This window comes from Equus asinus, chromosome 17, assembly GCF_041296235.1.
Source record: "Equus asinus isolate D_3611 breed Donkey chromosome 17, EquAss-T2T_v2, whole genome shotgun sequence".
Lineage (NCBI taxonomy): Eukaryota > Metazoa > Chordata > Mammalia > Perissodactyla > Equidae > Equus > Equus asinus.
In genome coordinates, this window is record NC_091806.1 from 4336501 (window position 1) to 4355105 (window position 18605).

Below are 18605 nucleotides of genomic sequence, written 5' to 3' on the forward strand. Positions count from 1 at the left end.
AGTTTTCTCATATTATTATTCACCATTGTCTTTTTTAAACTGTCACTGTCTAGTGTGCCTATTATAATTGAAATATATGTAGGAGAAATAGCAGTATTAGAATTCTTAGAAAAATTTATATTTTATGTAGATTACAGAAAGTCATGGTTCTTGGTAGTACCTGGAGAATTGCTAATTTTTTTCTCTCGTGTTTCTGGAGAAAGTAAATGCTAGCTAATGTTGTTTGTAGAATGTCAATGCCCAATATATTTTCTAAAAAGAACAAAGAGTCACATTCACATCCATCCTCTAAACACTCATATAGGATAAAATAAATAACCAGTGTCAGTTTCATGTTAATGATGAAAGAAAACAGTTCATAACTGATGAGGGATAGTCACCGGTTATTTGCAAAACAAGACTAGAGCCAATATTCCACATAGCCAAAGACAGAACTGAACTGACTCCTTATGTAGTGTTTTAATTACGAAATTAAATGGATTTGCTTTGTGGAAAATAAAATAATGAGTATGTCTATAAAGAAAAAAAAATTCTTGGTTTTACCTCAGACAAAATTATGCTGAAGTGGTCAATTTCATCTTCAGGTGCAGGAGTGCAAATAATATATTTTCTTGTTCAGCAGCTACTCCAGGCAATAAAATATGATGGCATATATAACCCACTGGTTTATGAAGAAAAGAATTAAAGAGAGAAAAGTGTGCAAATTGAGTATTTTTAAAAATTTTCCCATGATAAATGAACCCAGAGAGAAATCCATAGCCCTGTAATGACTGCTTGAAAGGAAAATAATGTGAATATACAATGAAAAATGCAAATCATTACCTGTTTTCTAATGATGAAGATTGTCTTATCCATGTCAAATACACAAAGAGGCTTCTATAAGAAAGATACAGAATAGATGTAAATTTGACGTATAATCAAGCCTTCTAAACCTTAAACACGTTTAAAGCAAAAAAAAAAAAAAAAAAAACTCTATCATATCTAAACTAATTGCTTTCAAAGCATGTTGAAAGGACATTATCTTTGATCTTTCAAAGTGGAAGTGTCCTCTCCTATGATAGAGGTTTTCTCCTGTTCATGATAGAGGTTTTCATTTTTCCTTTCCCAGTAACTCCTTTCTCTTTCATAAAATAATACTATAACTTCCCTTAGACTATACAAAGAGGCTTTTCTTCCCTTATGACTCCTCCATTTTTGTGTTCACTCATTTCCGAAATCTTAAGAGAATATTTTACTCTCACTGGTTTGGCTTCCAAGGTCTCTACTCCTATGTGGGCCTCTTGGCTGTCTTCACTACTGGAAAGAAACCAAAACTACTCTTGCCAAGGCCACCTGTAAAATACCAACTCTAATGGCCTCACTTTTCTAGACCTTTCGGCATTATCTGCTGTTTTTGGCTATGAACATTTTCAAACCTCTCTTCTTTCCAAATCCACTTCCTCTGACTCACACCTTCTTCCTTGACCACCTACCTCCTTTGTCTCTTTTGCTACTTTCTCTTTTCCCTGTGTTTCTTACAAGGCTTTGTTTTCCCAGAAGACTGATCTCAATTCTTCTCATTTACATTCTTTTTTTTTGGCATACTCACATTTATAGCTTGAGTTGTCTCAGTTCCAAAACTCACAAATCTGTAACCCCTATTTGATACGTCTTCAAGCTCCTAATCCGTCTTCTCCACCTCTTCCTGCGTACTGTCCAAAGAATGTCCTGCTGGTACTGTGCTCATCTTCCAGAAGAAGAATTTGCTTAGTTTAAGATTAGCAATGTCCATTCACCTAGTATTCAAATGAAAGACATTTGTGCTATTTTATTCCTTTATTTCCCTTCTGCCTTGCCAAACATTCTGTAACAGGTAGTGCAGCTACAAAAAAGTAAAAGCCTGTCAGCCTGGGTCTCTGTGGACTCTGTAACCAGAACCTCAGATGATAATAAATATAAATAAGTATGTTATCTAATGTATAAGTATTACATTATATATTTATATAAATATTTTATATATGTATATTATATAAAATATTTATAGCATTATTATATGCATATATAATAAACACCTATGTATGATAAATATAAATATTTGTTGTATTTCAGCCATGAAAATTTCAAGATTTTTACTCTAGTATGACTTATTCTATTCTCACTAAATTTACCATTCTTCACCCCATGTTTCCTTTCAGCTGTCACTCCCTTTCCCATTTTCCGCAGCCTTCAGTAGCAAATGTCTTGAAACCACTGTGTGCAGCAGAAGTTCATACTTTCTCGACTCTCATTCTCTACTTAGACTGAGTCTTTGAAAATGGCAGATTCCAGCAGAAGTTGTAATGATGATGAAGAGTTGGAGGGCTGAGGCGTTGAGAAACAATAGGGTACAGCGCCCACACTTATTAGCTGTGTAATCTTGAAAAAGTTGGTTGACCACTCTGCCCCTAAAAAACAAAACAAAACAAAGCATCACTAGGTTGGTGATGAGGATTAAACAAAAATATTGGTAAGTAAATTAAAATAAAGCCTGTTACATATTATGTTAAACACTTAAAATATTGGCTTTACTATTGATAGTATTAGTCTTTTAAGAGAAAGAGCATGAGTAAAGGTTTGGAATCAACAGATGAAGCATAATTAATTTCATCTGACTATATGATATTGGTTGTAGTCTGTGGGGTAGGTTATGATACTTGGTAGATTAGAAGGTATCAGCCCCTGAAGGCCCTTATATTATCCTGAGGGATTTGTAACTTTATCCAAGTTGTATGAGAAAACCAATGAAGGGCTATAAACAAGAAGGTGACATCATTAGTCTTATATGATAGAAAGTTCCCACTGGTCACCGTATGGAATATCAGTTAGAAGCAGAATCAAGTGGGCCAAAAGGAAAGAGAACAATTAGGAGGCTATTGTAGTCATCCAAGTGAGAGACAACAATGATCCAGATTTAGGTAGTGCCTCTGGAGTATTTTGAGAGATATTAAAGACAAAGAAGTAATAACAGTTTTGATTATTGGTCAGATATGGAGGATAGTGGTGAGGAACAAATCAGGGATGGTATCCGGAACTCTGATTTAAGCAAATAAATAAGTAGTAGTATTAATCACTGAGAAGGAGATGGCTGGGAGAGAAGATAAGGGGAGTTAGTTTGGGGCATATTGATTTTGAAATTCCACAACAGACAAGTAGTGACATCTGATAGGTTCTCTGGTGCACTGGAGCCAAAGCCAATTGTTAATATTCAGGAACTTTGTAAGCTAGTTGTTAAAGCATTGGTAGCTTGAAGTTGGCTGTAGAGGGAGTATTTATTCCACAGAAATTAGCAAATGCTACAAATTATGCCTTTCCCCCTACAGAAAGCAAGTTGATCAGTTCACCATTGCACATACTGATCTCAGGAGAGAGCTCTGACCTGGAGATGTGAACTCAGTGAACATAACCATTATGTTACATAATTAAGGCATGCAAATGAGCACAATAATTCCAGAAGAACATGCCACATGATAAGAAAAGATAGTCAAGGAGGATGTTCTGAAGATCATCCCCACAGAAGGGGATCCGGTGAGGGAATCAGAGAAGGAAAAACAAGAAGCATAAGCAACTGTTAGGAACCCTGGGGACGCAAAGCCAAGGAAAGAAAGCATTCCAGATTGAGGGAATAGAAGAGAAATCAAAATCTGCCTCTTCTCAGAAAGAAATTTTCTAAGAATTTATTTTGGATTTAAAATTAAGACATGGAATAAATAATGACAAAAGTATAAATAGAAAACATAAATGAATCAGCAAATAGAAGTAGGTTCCTCATGCATACTTAAACATAAGCAGATATATTTTCCCCCTAAAAGAACATGTAAAAGATACTCATGTTAATTTGATAATATAATGGTCTTATTACTTTAAGCTGTTAAGAGTCATTCTGTCACAGCCAGATTGGGGCAATGTTAGTGATGAATGCAAATGACAGGCCCCTTGCCGCTCTTGCAGGTATCACTCAGAAAGGAGTAATATTTTTACTGTGGTATCAGGGTGTATCAGATAAACATAGTTTCTTCACATTATATTGTAGAAGACCATCTTTTTTTCCCATACAGACCTCATAAAAAGAGACTAAAAGCACAACTAATCATTTGTTGAGAAATAAGAGAGTTTACCAGTAAATTTATGAGTTTCTCTGTGCAAGAATAATTTCTTTTATTTAAGAATGCTTTTGATTGTGAATAACAGTTAAATTTATGTTCATTTGAAAATAGGGACTTTTTCCTAAAACAGCAGAAATCTGAAGGCAGATGTCTGCTGATATTGGTTCTGGGACCCTGGATTTCTCTTTCCCCTTCCCTCATGGTCACAAAATGGCTGCTGCCATGTGACTATGTCTGAGATTCCAGGCAAAAAGGAAGTGGCAGGGGTAGGGCAACTCTGCCTTGTCTGATTAAGGGTGCTTGGAAAGAACTGCCTCCCTGAGCCACTCCTAGCTGCATGACATGCTTTTTAGCGTTTATATTCAGACAAAAAGATTATTGTTTTGGGCGTTGTAGGAACCGACACCCAATATCTGCCTCAAGTTTCTTTCTTTGAAAGTAAGAATACCAGGAGCTGGAGATGGTGATAGTGAATAGACAAATAAATAAAAATATAGTAAGAGGCTCATGACACTAGACATAACCGAGAGCTTTCAGCTAACTCAGAAAGCAATCCTCCAGAGATAGACATTTAATATGTGGAATGTGCTTTGTTCTATTGGGACAGAGAAGAATTAGGGAGGGTGTGAGAGCTACCTTTGGCATGTATTGGTAGCAAGTAAGCCTTTTGAAAACCCTAGCATTATATCTGAATTATTCAATGCTACTAAGAACCACTCCAAATGGATAGCAACAGGAACTTACCACTATTCAGGGGAAATCTGGGGATGTGATATAGTGGGAATCACAAGAGAATTTAAGGAACAAAATGTGGTCCTTGTAAAGCTTAAATCACTTGGCTGTTTTCACATTGCCACTTCCTCTCAGTTGCGACCCGAGAAAAGATGCTTCAGATGATGTTGTATCCTGCAGCCGACAGCATCTGCTACCTACTGCAGGCACAGCCGTTTGTTTGGTTAAATGAATGTGTGACCACAGGGAAATCACTCTGGCAAATTTACTGACATTGCCATGGTGTTTCAGTAATAAACCTGGGAATCAACTTATCTTACGATACAGATGGCTGCAGCAGGATTATGCCACAGTGGGCTCTTGGAAATGAATTATCCAACCAACTACTTTGGGTTCTAAAATGATTCTGACTTACTCGTGATAATTGACTAGCACTTAATGAGAGTATTATCCCATTACACTTAGTATGGCAGAGCCTCTAAATATTTCTCAAGTAATTTAGGGTTCAGACATAATTGCAGCACTGGTATTCCTGTTAGGGGATTTTGCAAGGCAATGGCCTCACTATTTTGTGACATTTAAACTTGGTGAAACCTGCTTTTCCTGAGCCTGGGCATAGCAGTTTATGTGCCTTGTCAAATTATAGTCATTTATTTACCAATGTTTAATTTTCTATTCATTTCCTTCATCAAAAGGACTTAACACCATATAGTTTCTTATATTTACAGTATCTCTCTGGATATCCATATGGGATGAAACCACATTAACTGAATATATTACAGTAACACACAAATAAAAATTAATCTCCCATTTCATTTTAACTGATACACTCAGTAAGCATACTTTTACCCAATGGTTTAACAATGTGCTACAAACCACTATTTACAAAACACATAGAAGGCACGTGAGTGTTATAGTGAAAATTCTGGAATTTTCTTGTTTTATTAATGTTTTTAAAATATCTTTGTGGTTAGGAAATCATACTTTTTTAAAAACAAATCTGTTTCACTCCTTTGTAAACATTTATCAGATAGATGAGAGAGAGTGAGGGAAACAGAGAGAGGAGAGACAGAGAGGGGAGAGAGAGAGAGAGAGAGAGAAAATGAACCAAATTTACATCATTCCAGGTATTTGGCAGTGAGAAGGAGAAACCTCTCTCTGACCTCTCAGAGACTATAGTTTGGAAACAATTTATATTTCTCAGTTTGAAAGCCACCCACACTTGTTTACAAAGCATGCTTTCATATGCATCATTATGTTACTTTCATCTTCAGAACAGGGAGAAATTTTTGATAAGAAAAAACCTGCGTTGATAAATAAAATCTGCCTGAAGAAGAACAAAAGGGAGAAGACAGGTGTAATAGAGACGTGACACTGGATTAAGAAACATTTCTGTTCTTACCGCCAAGTAGCACTGTCAGTCCATGACAGCTTGGTTGATCTCTGTAAAGAGGAGGTCAGAAGAGTCATTGTTGTACAGAAATGTTTCAGAGATACTTCTGGATCAATAGCAAAAAAGTGAGACACAATACAAACAGCCAGTAGAACTTACAGGAGGCTGTGTAATTTTGAATAGTCTAAGTATACAACCAAGTAATACTTGTTAAAGCCATTGGTTAGTCGATACTTGGCAGTATTTTCTGCAAGTTCTGGGAATGGAATCATCTAGTCACACAATGTATTTTGGTAAACAATATATTTATCATTCAATTCTTATTACTCTAACTTAAAAAGGAAGAAAAATAAATGTAGCCTTAGGCACTAACACAAGGGACAAGACTGTCAAATAAGAATCACACAAAGCAGAGTCTTACCCGTTACCAAGCTTCACTAGGAACTTCAAGGATATAAGCATTTGAGAAGCTCAGGCAACATAGAGAGAGGTCTCAGATGTGGAGGGAAGATCCATGTATTTTCATTCTTCACTAGCTTCAGACATATGCCTCACACAGTGGGAGGCATTTAGGTTATTAATATAAACTATAATTGTATAACTTACGTGACATTCTCCTGGTAGCTATGACTCATTGCACCATAGGTTCCGGGTTTGTTTACCATAAGCAGCCTAAATTAGTGCCACCCTGCTAAGGGCATTCCATAAAGAAGTATTCTCCTATTAGATATCATTACTCCACTTACTAGGCAGTCCAGCTATCAGAATGTTCACAGGGAGATTACACTAGACCGTGTACCTTCTTTCCCCAGAGGGTCCCAGTAATTGCGAGAGAAATGGTTCACAGACAAACTGCTTTAACTTCTTTTTACCAACTTAAATAATGGAGACTTCCAGTCTTTTATCATGAAATAGTATTATGAGTACAACTGATTAGAGTGACTCTCTTTTCATAAAAAATTCGTGAATGCATTGCATATTCAATTGTGATTTGAGGGTTATTTAAATAATGGCTACATGTAAGCTCTGAATCTTTCTAAAAAAGAACTTAGTATCTTATAAATGAATACCACAGGGAAATTCCTGGTTAATCTATGTAAAATAAGAAATACTTTGAATACTTTGTGTGAGTTAAGGGGATGTTATTTTTTCTGTGTGTTGAATAATCTAATAGACGTACTACCTAAAATAGTTACATGTAATTACATATACTCAGTACAAACAATATCAAGGTGCAGGTGTGAAGTAACTGATTTCAGCATGTAGGCTGTAAAGAATGCATGTTCCTAGTGAAAATAATTTTAATTCATTTTATATTTCGTTATTTGTTGTAATTGTAGTTCAGTATATAGTTATTTGATTCCGTTTACTGTTAAAGAAACTTCTATGCAATGAGTGGATATCAGCATCAGCTGAGACATTGTTCAGACCTAACTGTGCAAACACTAGGGGCTATGCAATCTCCTTGATTTGGACATCAGTTCCAGGGCTGCTAATTATTAGCTATGTGGCTCAAGGAAAATTGTGTTTCCCCTCTGAACAGCAATCTACCATCTGTAAAAACACACTTAATCTTTTATATTTATTCATGCATTCTTTCATGTAGCAAATACTGATTGAGCATCTGTTTTGTGCCAGACTTTGTGCTAGACACTAGAGAAAATGCGGAGAATAATACAGAGAAATTCCCCACCTTCACAGGCATAGTGTAGAAGTCATTGTGAAGATTAAATAATATAATGTGTATGCCTTCAATAAGCATTATCTTCATTTTTTTAATTTTCAAAGTAATATTTTCTTCTTTTCCATAAATTGTAGAAGAGAAATCTATTAAACTGTCATGCCAGGAGCTCTAAAGGGTCTGAGTTTACCTGACTCCAAAGCCAGCAAGTTAGTCTCCCGTAGGTTCATAGTTACCGGCAGAGAGACCTGAGGCCTCTGGGTCAGAGACAAGGGACAGTTTATTACTAGCAATAGCGCTGGCCAGGCTATCATCTTGGTGCTTGTTCCTCAAGCCCAGTTCCCGCAGGGCAGTGCAGTGAAAGCAAGATCTTGTACGCACCTGCAGTGGGAGTGTACTATCGAAACTAGAAATGCTAGAAATATGAGAAAGCCCTGATCTTATGTAGGGGCTGCTGGCAAATTGTCTGGGAGAGAGAGATGATTTTATCACCTAGAATGTAAGCAACTCTGCTCTGGAGAGAAAAGGGAGCCATCTCTGTGTTTACAGTCTGCAATGTCTCCACAGGAGGGAGACATTTCTATCTTCACCACCCTGGAATTTAAGTAGATGTGAGCCAGAGAGGATCATTGTCTCTCTCCGTCTTTCCAAAGTAATTTGCTCAGACAGTCGGTTTTGAAAAGATAGGCTGAAACAAATTGGCCATTAATACTGAGGTATGTAGTAACATGAGAAATTTTTGGAAATTCTCCTCCAACACTGTGTCTCCAAACATATTATCAGTTGAGTATACCTCCTTTTATTCAATTTTTGAATGAAAATTTTAATTGTCAACTGATATTTAACTGTGTAAGAATGAACATGTTTGCCGCGTTTTAGCTCGTAGAAGATGAGGCTTCACCTTCTCTTCATATGGGGAAAGTGTCTGGGAAGGAGCTGCTACATCTTCACTCCATATCCTTACTCCGTGGGGAAGTAACCCATCTTATTGTTTTGAGCATGACACATATAGGGACTTATTTTTACTGGGTTTGTGGTTCTTTTAGAGCAAGAACTCAGCTTCTATCTCTTTGATCTGTTCTATGGTACAGCAGGAGTTCTGTTCTCTCCCTTTGGAATTCCCTTGAACTTCCTGTTTCTTTGTATTACTGAGACCAGACAGGACTTCCCCACTGAAGGAGACTTGTTACACTTTGACTATCTATAGGCTCTTTGGCCTACAACGGAATGGGTAAGTCAGGTCAGCCTTGAACTGTAGTTTTTCAATCTCAGGGTAAGGAAACAAGAGACCCCGCTATAACCTTAACCCTAATCTGTGCTTTGTAAATGGATTTTTACCAAAAGGTGCCTTTTAAACTTAACAGGCAATTTCAGTGTTATTAATAAATGATTCCAGTTTAGGTACCACTTTTGGGGGTGTTGGTATTTTATCAAACAGAACACTGAAAGGGAAAAAGAGAAGAAGGGTAATCTTAAGTCTGAGAATACTTAACACGTTAATAATTCTGTGTGAGTTGTTTCCAATATATCCACAGCAAGAAATCCTCAGGGTTAAAGCTAGACTAACCAGTAACAATGAAGGATTATGCAAGAATAAAATAGAGCCTGAGAAAGAAATCTTAAAAGTATTGGTCTCAAATTTGTTGAGGTAATAACCCTTGTTTCCTACTTCAGTCATTGTAGCAAGTGATGATTTCATAAACTTATATATAGCTTCGGAATAAATACTTCACTTTCACACCAAGGTGGGACCATTTGTCAACCTTGAGAACACTGTCAAGAGAGAAAATAAGGAAATACAGCTGCAGCGATGCAACTGATACCCTGGATGATGACCCAAGATGCAGAACGTAAGTTCTGAGGGAAGAAAAGGGACATCACTACAAAGGCTCCCTCACTTCCTGAACTCTCAGACAGAGATGCCTCGAGAAATGACACACACCTGGGAAAACTATCAGACAAAAGAAAGGCTAAATAACAATGATAGGAAAAGACAAGCTTCTTCTAAAGAAAAAAGGTACAGAAAGTATCTAGAACACTTACAGGGAAAATTGTATTTATGCAGTGCACGTGAAAACTTGTGATTTGCATATCATTTATGTCTGACTTACTAATCCTAATGAGTGCTTATTAAGCACTTAGTGATACAAACATTATTTGAAGAAATAATAGAGTAAAAGTATTATTATACAAATGTGTATGACAAGGTGTACAACTGCAAATTTTAGTTCTTCCTGACTTTATGTCTGCAGTATTTTCTTCTTCAATTTATCTTCTCTTTTCTATTTGCAGTAGTACAAACCATTAGTCTTTTTGCCTCTGTATCAGCTTAACTTCCAACATGCTCCAAAAGTAATTTTCTCAAGCTTAGCGTGGCATTCAAGGCCATCTATTTGTTAATCCCAATCTATCTTTTAGGTTTTATTTTTCAGTACACATTCCATCTGTCTTACTTCAGCTACTTCAAGGTCATACCTCTTCTCATTGCTGTCTGTTGAAATCTACTCATTTTTCAAGGCCCAGAACATCTGTCACCTTTCCCATATATTTTTTTCTGAATATCTTCCCATTATTCATCTCTTCTTTCTTTAAGGCTGTCCAAACTTTATTTCTTCCTATTTTGCAGATAATATTTGTGTGACTATTGCCTATATACAGTTAACCTTTTATTTAAGCTACTATATTATAATCCTGGGAGGCCAGGAATGTGCCATGTTTGTATACCTTATAGAACCTAGGACAGCATTGTACACAAAAATGTTTTGTTAAATTCAACATTAACAATTTACTTATCTAGATACTGTTTATTATTTAAACTAAATAAAACAATGACATCCCCCAAGCACATTTCTAGCTGCTAAAGTATGACTTGGTACCAGCTAGCCGTTCAAGGAAGATCTGGAAGGAAAGTTATGGTCTCAGTTTTGAAGGATAGTGTATTTCTAGTTATCTGTTTCTACTCTTGATTCCTTCCAATGATGTAAACTGCTTAGTCACGAATGGCTTATTGTAAGCAAATCTAAAAAAATGGCCTTTTGGATTTATTCAAATGTGTAATCAAGAATTATAGCAAATTCTAAAACAAACAAAAAATTTACTTTCTATGTGAATTACAACTCAATTAAGTGGAGAGAATCTGCAAAAATATGCATGAAAATGTTGAACATCATATTCTGTATATGAAACACATCTGATGTTCACAATGTGGAACAGTATAGAGTGCCTGAAGCAATTCTTCTTTATTGCCATGTATTTTGCACAATACATTCCAGAGGAGCTGGCATTTGTCCTTTGATTGTCAATAGAGTCAAATCCAGCCCCTCTAATGATATAATGTTTTGAAATGATAAGCTAGGCTCAGGTGGACTTAAATATCAATGAGGATAGAGTAATACTGTGAAAGTCACAACTAAGAAAATATTCATTTCCAGTGATAGAGTCAGAAGTCTCAGATGAATATTTTCTATGTGTTCTATTTCTAGCATACTTGTTAGCATCTGACCATAAACTATCAAAAGCTAAAAGGGACTCTAGAAATGATCTAATACAAACCCATCATTTTACAATTAAGAAAACTTGTGATGCAGTGAGGTGTAGTGATTTGCTCAGTCACACAGATGATTAATGCTTAGTTTTCCTGATTCTTAGATCAGTGAGTGTTTTATTTTCTACAGATACTAAATTTTGTTACATTTCCCACAATTATCGCACATTAGGCACACAATAAATGCTTGTTACATTAAATTTTGTTTTATTTTGTCTTCTTGTGTTCATTTCCTAAGAGACATAAGCAACAGAAGAGTGTTATGGACAGTCATTGATAAACTCATTTATTGAGATACAGATCAGATAATGGTAGATGTAACTATGAGGTCAAGAGAAATTGAATTGTGCTCTAATAGAAATAGATTGCTCCTGAATCTAGAAGATTGATAACCTGGAAACACAGAAGAAAGAAAACATATAAAAACGAATGACCTTAGAACCCATAACTGGCAAACACAGTGTTGTTCTAAGACAATATGTCAATCTAACGACAGACTGTGATATCCTTCAGCATCACTGGGGTCTTAAAGGGAAACTTAGGGAGTTCTGAATCTTTTCCCACAATAAAAGCCACCTGTCTGAGTTCATGATCATTTTCCATTGTAAGAGTACAAATTAGTTTATGAGACATCAGCAGATGTTCATGCATCGAGGCAAAAATCTGCTCTACTAAGAGAAAGCTTTTAGAATACTCAGAAAATAGTCTCATGGCATAATCAAATCTGGTTATCATTTCGTAGGCTCAATTCTTTGTAGTAGTAAGAGTGCAGAAGAAGCTCCAACATACAACCACATACAACATAAACAAATGTAGTGGTTTGAATGGTGTCCCTCCAAAATAATATATTCAAGTCCTACCCCCATTTCCTGTGAATGTGACCTTATTTGAAAATAGGGTCTTTGTAGACGAATTAAGTTAAGGAGCTTGATGTCAGATTACCCTGGATTTAGCTTAGATCTAAGTGGAATTACTGATTTCTTTATGAGAGAAAGGAGAGTAAGAACTGAGACACAGAGATGCAAATGGGGGAAAGCCATGTGAAGACGGAGGCAGAGACTGGAGTTACGCAGCTACAAGCCAAGGAATGCCAGATTGCTGCCTGTCACCAGAAGCTAGGAGAGAGGCATGAAACAATTTTTCCTTCAGGGCCTCCAGAAGGAGCCCACCCTTGATTTTGGCTTCTGGCCCTCACATCTGTTGGAGAATAAATTGCTGTTGTTTAAAGCCACCTAGGGGATGATAATTTCTTATGGCAGCCCTAGGAAACTAATATGTCAAATAATCTCATTTTTAAAATAATTGATACTTGTTTTTGAAAAAAAAATTGAAAACTTTAACTCTGAAATATTTATACATACTAATTCCTAGGTAAAACAGTTTAACCTACTGTGTATGAAAGGTTTTGTCGTAAGTAGTGGTGTACATCAGGAGTGCTTTCTGGTAACCCTTCTAAGTGACACAACTCAGGTCATTATGCAAAATAATTTCCTACCAGCACCCAAGTCTACAGATGATAAGATGGTATATTTTGAGTTTAAGTATTCTTGTTGTTGTTGCTTTGTTTTTACTCGTAAGAGAAATTCAGTAAATGAGCTGAAACTACTAACTAACCACAAATACAGGCTCCCAGCTTAAGCAAGAGTGAAAGGCTCTAACCACAGTATTAAATGTGGAAGTGATGTGCTACTTTGGAAAAGACCAAAGGATCATTGATCATTGTAGTCAGAACAATGAATGGCAGTTACCACCAAGATAAAAGAAAAGGCCAGGCCAGGCCTAGAACATTCTGACCAAGACTTAGAATACATGGATGCTTATAGGGAAAAACTTGGAGGACAACACCACAAATGATTGTATGTTAATATCATAATCACTCCGTTGTACATTGTTAATGACTTCTAAACTATTCCATGAATGTGCATTCTAACATATTTATGCTCTTGGCAGAGTCTTATCAAGAAACACATGAGAGAAATGAAGAGAATTTAATGTAGGAGACGTGTGGGCAGGGTTAGGCAAACAAGCATGGGATGGCAAAGTACCTAGGACAAGCTCCAACAATAAACCATAGCCACCTCTAAGGCTGAAGGGACCAGGGAAGATGTTACTGAAAGTCAGCGAGAACCGAGGAAAGGCTGCTCTGGGGGAGATACAGATGTGGAGGAACTCCAGCCAAAGTAAAGTGGGAATGGACAAGAGGTATTCTGTTTTCTCCTCATACCATGTGATGTCCTGCCAGAGCCTCCCAATGTGTGTACTCTTAGAAACATGAAGCAAGGTAGTCGAGGCGATGCAGTGTGTGGGGGTCAGATTCCCAGAACTTAGAGCAGCGCAGAGAAGACCAAGGAATTGACCTGAGGCAAATTACCAGCACATTTTTTTTCTCCAGTATTTGTCATATAAAGAAGATAATATGAAGGTTAAAGGTCATCTAGTTTAAACTCTGTGGGAAGTACTGGGAAAGTGCATATGCAACTCCGGAGTGGTTAAATGATGTGCTTATTATCCATAGTCAATTCATTAGTGTTCCTTTTAATGTAATAGGGCAAAAAAAGCTTGACTTTTAAAAATTATGTTTATATTTTGAAAGAGTAATCTTATAGTAAGTATTTGTTAGTTATTCACAGCTTTTTAGGAAACAAACATAAATCAAGATCTAGAAGATAAGTGAAAAGTAGATCTTAGTATTAATAACATGTAAAAAAATATAGTTTTTGTGAGTGCCTCATTTCCATTCTTCTATCCATCTGTCATTCCTTTATTCCTGTTCTCGTTTTTTTTCTTTTTTGGTTTAAAACAACACAAATTTATTCTCTTACAGTTCTGGAGGTTGGAAGTCTGACATGGGTCTCACTGGGCAAAAGCAGGGGTTTGGCAGGCGGGTTCCTTCTGGAAGCTCTATGGAAGAATCCATTTGTCTTTTGTAGCGTCCAGAGGCTGCCTACATTCCTTGGCTTGTGGCCCTCTCCCTTCATCTTCAAATCCAGTAATGTAGCGCGTCTCTGATCCTGCTTCTGTTATCACATCAATAGTCTATTATCTTGGTGATTTCTATAAAACTTTCCGAAAAAAAAAGTTCCTATAAAACTTCAAAACTCAACTCAAATTTCTGTCGAATAGGAAACCGTCATTAACAGTTCTTATACCTTACAAGTTAATTGTCTCTCTTCAGGTTTTGGTAAAAGGTTATACTTATCTCTCAAGTATTTCCCACGGTGTATTTTATCCTGTGTTTACTTCTCTGCCTCCCTCACTAATTTGGCCATTTTTTGAATGAAAGTGCTTTGCTTCCTTCATCTTTGCATCCCCTTTACCTAGGATATTCATGGTACATTGTGAATCCTCCCAAACACGATACACTCATCCAAACAACAATCAGCTATCTGGGTTCTAAATCAATGGTGCAGTGGAAGAAATATCAGAATGCAATCAAGTTTCATCCTTATTCTCTTTTTGACCTTAGGAATATTATTTAAATTGTTAGATCCACAGTTTTCTGATGCCCAAAATAAATGATCCACGCCCGGAATTTGTAATAGCCTCTTCTAACTCCAGAATTCTGTGGTTTCAATTTCCCTCTTTTGGAGGATTTTATGGAAACAGTTATAACTGAAAAATCACATGCAATGTTTGGTCATTAAATATCAACTGCTAAGAATGCTGAGCCCTCTAGTTGTCTATGTCTAATCAATCATATATCATATGCTAAACTTAAAACAAATTAGTAATATGAGAAGTGTTTCACTTATGCACACATTGCTATTTAGCAATAGATTCACTAGTAATTAGCTTCATGTATAGTAATGAACGGCTAAGTATAAGAGGCCGTAGATTATTATTCTGGGAGGAAGCGTATTTGTCATATAAAGAAGATAATATGAAAGAGCTAGGAAGTAGGTTAAATGTCCCCTAGTTTAAACCCTTTGTTGTAAGTACACGTAAAGTGAATATGAAACTCAGAGTGCTTAATGACTTGCTTATTGTCCACAGTCACTTAGTGGTGATAAAGGGAAGGAAAAGCCACTTCCAGATTACCCTATCTGTGCTAGGCCCTTCACACACATCTTGTTATTTAATTTTGATATCGCTATTCAGTATTTTCACAGTTACTGCTTTCAGATACCCCAAAATATAATTGCCTTTCATTTTCTAAAACTTAAATTCACCATTGAGCTCTCGTTTCACCCGACACCTCAATTATAATCATTGTAGGCTTAAACTCATTATACAAATCCAGCAAATATCCTCTCTTTATCATTACCATCTTCTCACACCACGTGTATGTGACGAATACTGTTGGTTTGCAAACTGGCTCCCATACAAGGAGGGCAAATAGAAACTGAAGAAAGAGACAGACTATTCCAAATTAGTAGATGGCAATTTTAATAAGCAAGGGAACTTACATAGGAGGCTTGTCTTGGCTGTCCACAAGATGAGTAGATCTGTACCCACTTGCCAGAATCTTAAAAGTTTATATAGAGGCTTTAACTGGGTTGAGTCATGTATACCATTCAGATGGTCTCAACAACACATTACTATCTCAAGGCTGTGCCCTTGAGGAAGTTTCTAGTGCAGGGAAGGCAAGCAGAACACATACTCCAAGGACAGGAGAGTGGGTGATGAGCCCCCAATTGAGGAGTCCAGCTTGTAGGTCAACCAACGGTCACATCCTCTGGAGACCTCATCCAATAAATACATATAACATAAAACTTAGCTATTTTAACCATCTCGAAGTGTGCAATTCAGTGGAATTTAGTATATTCACAGTGTTGTGCAACCAACACCCCTATCCAGTTCCAGAACATTTTCATTACCCCAATGACAATATCATTTTGACTTATACACTGAGTGGAGAGTTTTTGTTTGTCTGTCTGTTTGGCTTAAGAGCCAAAAATGTAATAGAATTTTGCAGTGTAAATCTTTTGTTTCTTGATTCACACAAAGGAATTTCATGAGATTAAAGGTAAATTTTGAAACAACCAACCAATCATTACAAGACTCTTTACATGTAATTCTGTCACATTTATTTCAATCATTTCATGGAGAAAACAATTGAGGCTTAAAATAATTGAGAAAATTACCCAAGATTCCCTAGAAAGCATGCTACTTTAGGCCAACTAGCTCTTGTTCACTGTAGTGTGAATATCATTTGTCCAACAGAAGCTCAGGGGATATTCAATAAGTATGTTAAGTGTCTTAGTCAGTGGCAGATCAGAACTATACATCCATGTCTTTCTAATTCAAAACCTCACTACATACCTACCCAAAATGGCCCCCTCTCTCAAGAATGCCTCTACTTGTTCCAGTAATGTCACTTTTGAATTGATAAGTGTCAGGTTACTGGGTTTTGATCCAAAAAAATGGCTATAGTGCAAAATAGAGAAGACCCTTTTTAATTAGAGACAATGTGGTTTGGGAAAGGTTAGAGAAGTATCTTGTGTTTATGAATATTCTCATTATTAACCTTCCAACAACCACTGCAGTAGAAGTTCAATCTACCCAAGATATTTTCTTAGCTGACTTCTATTTAATTGACCAGGTCGATGGATAGTCTCCTGTCCCAATGAAGTCAGGATCTCGGAGGTTCTCTTCAAGTAAGCCTGGACAATTTTGGGTTCACCAGTTGAGTTGTGTGCTTACCAAGCGTCATTGTGTTTGTTCCCAAATGTGTTGCACTCTTTATTGTAATCAGTGCAGTACTTACTCTGACTAAATGCGAATGCAGAAAGATAGAGAGGTGTGGTTTTTATTCAAACTAAGTTAAAAGATTTGACTTCATGAAGGTAAGCCACTAAAGACTGCTGTCAGAATAGAGGTAGAAGAGGTGAGTATAAAAGATTGAGAAAAAAAGGCAAAAATCTATAAACATTTTGTACCAGGATTTGTTTACAAGTGTTTTAAAATTTTAACCTGACCTTAAAAGAAATTGTTTCTTAAAAGAAACAGATTACATAATGAATATACATTTTTTATGTTTTAGGCTAAAAAATATTTAAGGTACATATGTATATTTTTTATGATTCTTGGCTTCAACTGATTTTTCTAATAACTTACCAACTATTGTTCTGATCGCATCAGGTGAGACATCTTCTGCACATAGTTGCAAATACCCAGACACTGGAAATGGATTTTATCTGGATCAATACTGAGCACTTTCTCCATTTTTCTATAGGGCTTGTTTGCCATTCCAATTTATGAAGTAATGCCCCCCAAAGAGATTATGTTAATACTCAAACTTCTTTTTTATGTGCTTTGCGACTCCTAAGTAATAACTATTATTATGATTAAGAAAAATAAAATAACTTCAGTCTGTGTGAACGTACTTTATCCTTGCAATATGAAAAAGCCTAAGTGATTATGTGGAAGAATCATGATGGAATCTATTCTGTTTTCAAAAATGGTTTCAGCTGAAGGTTTTAGAGGGCAGTGAAGGTGTTTTCAGTCTGCAATCAAAGACTGTGCTGTGGTATGTTTGTATAGGCTTGACCCCAGGATATGAGTTTAAACAATGTGGCCCTTGTATTCCTCTCTAGGCTTCTCCGATTCAAACTATTAAAGAAGGAAGGATTTTTTGGTTGGTTATACCATCTCCTTCCTGCCTCCCTCCCTTCCTTCCTGTCTTTATTCAACAAATATTTATGATGCGCCTACTATGTTCAAGCCATTTTCCAGGCTGTAGTGACCAAATAAATACTGTCTCTTGCCTCAGGAATCTTATATCCTGGTGAGGAGAGAGATAGTATGTAAATAATTATACAAATATTAATTAACTATAATTACAGTAATTGCTATGAAGGAGAAGTGCATAGTATTCTAAAATGCATAAGAGGGACCTCATTAAACTAGTCTCTGGCAGTAGAGAGGACTTCATTGGAGAAAGTGACATTAAAGTGAAACCTGAAAGATGATGTCAGGGAGCCAGGAGAAAAGAGGCGTGTGGCGAGTGTTTAACGTAGATGGAACAGTATGTGTAAGGGCCTCACTGGAGTATAGTTTACCGGGGAAAAAGTCAAGGAGGTAATGATCAGAATTCTTGTAATTTTAGATAAAGGTATTGCAAAATGAGATCTAGAGAACAGCTGAATCAGGCTGCATTAGCTAAAAATGCAGATTCTGGGACCCACTCGTGAT

At 36.5% G+C, this 18605-nt stretch overlaps 1 long non-coding RNA gene across 1 annotated transcript in view; it reads right to left on the bottom strand.

The window, feature by feature from the left end:
• Positions 1-543: 543 nt before the first annotated feature.
• Positions 544-18605, bottom strand: part of LOC139040418 (uncharacterized) — an 86067-nt gene continuing 68005 nt past the window's right edge. The window contains exons 2-6 of the long non-coding RNA XR_011494970.1: positions 6256-6296; positions 2148-2423; positions 1589-1775; positions 823-876; positions 544-661 (exon numbers count right to left, since the gene is read on the bottom strand). This is a non-coding gene — a long non-coding RNA (uncharacterized lncRNA). The remainder of the gene's footprint in view (positions 662-822; positions 877-1588; positions 1776-2147; positions 2424-6255; positions 6297-18605) is intronic.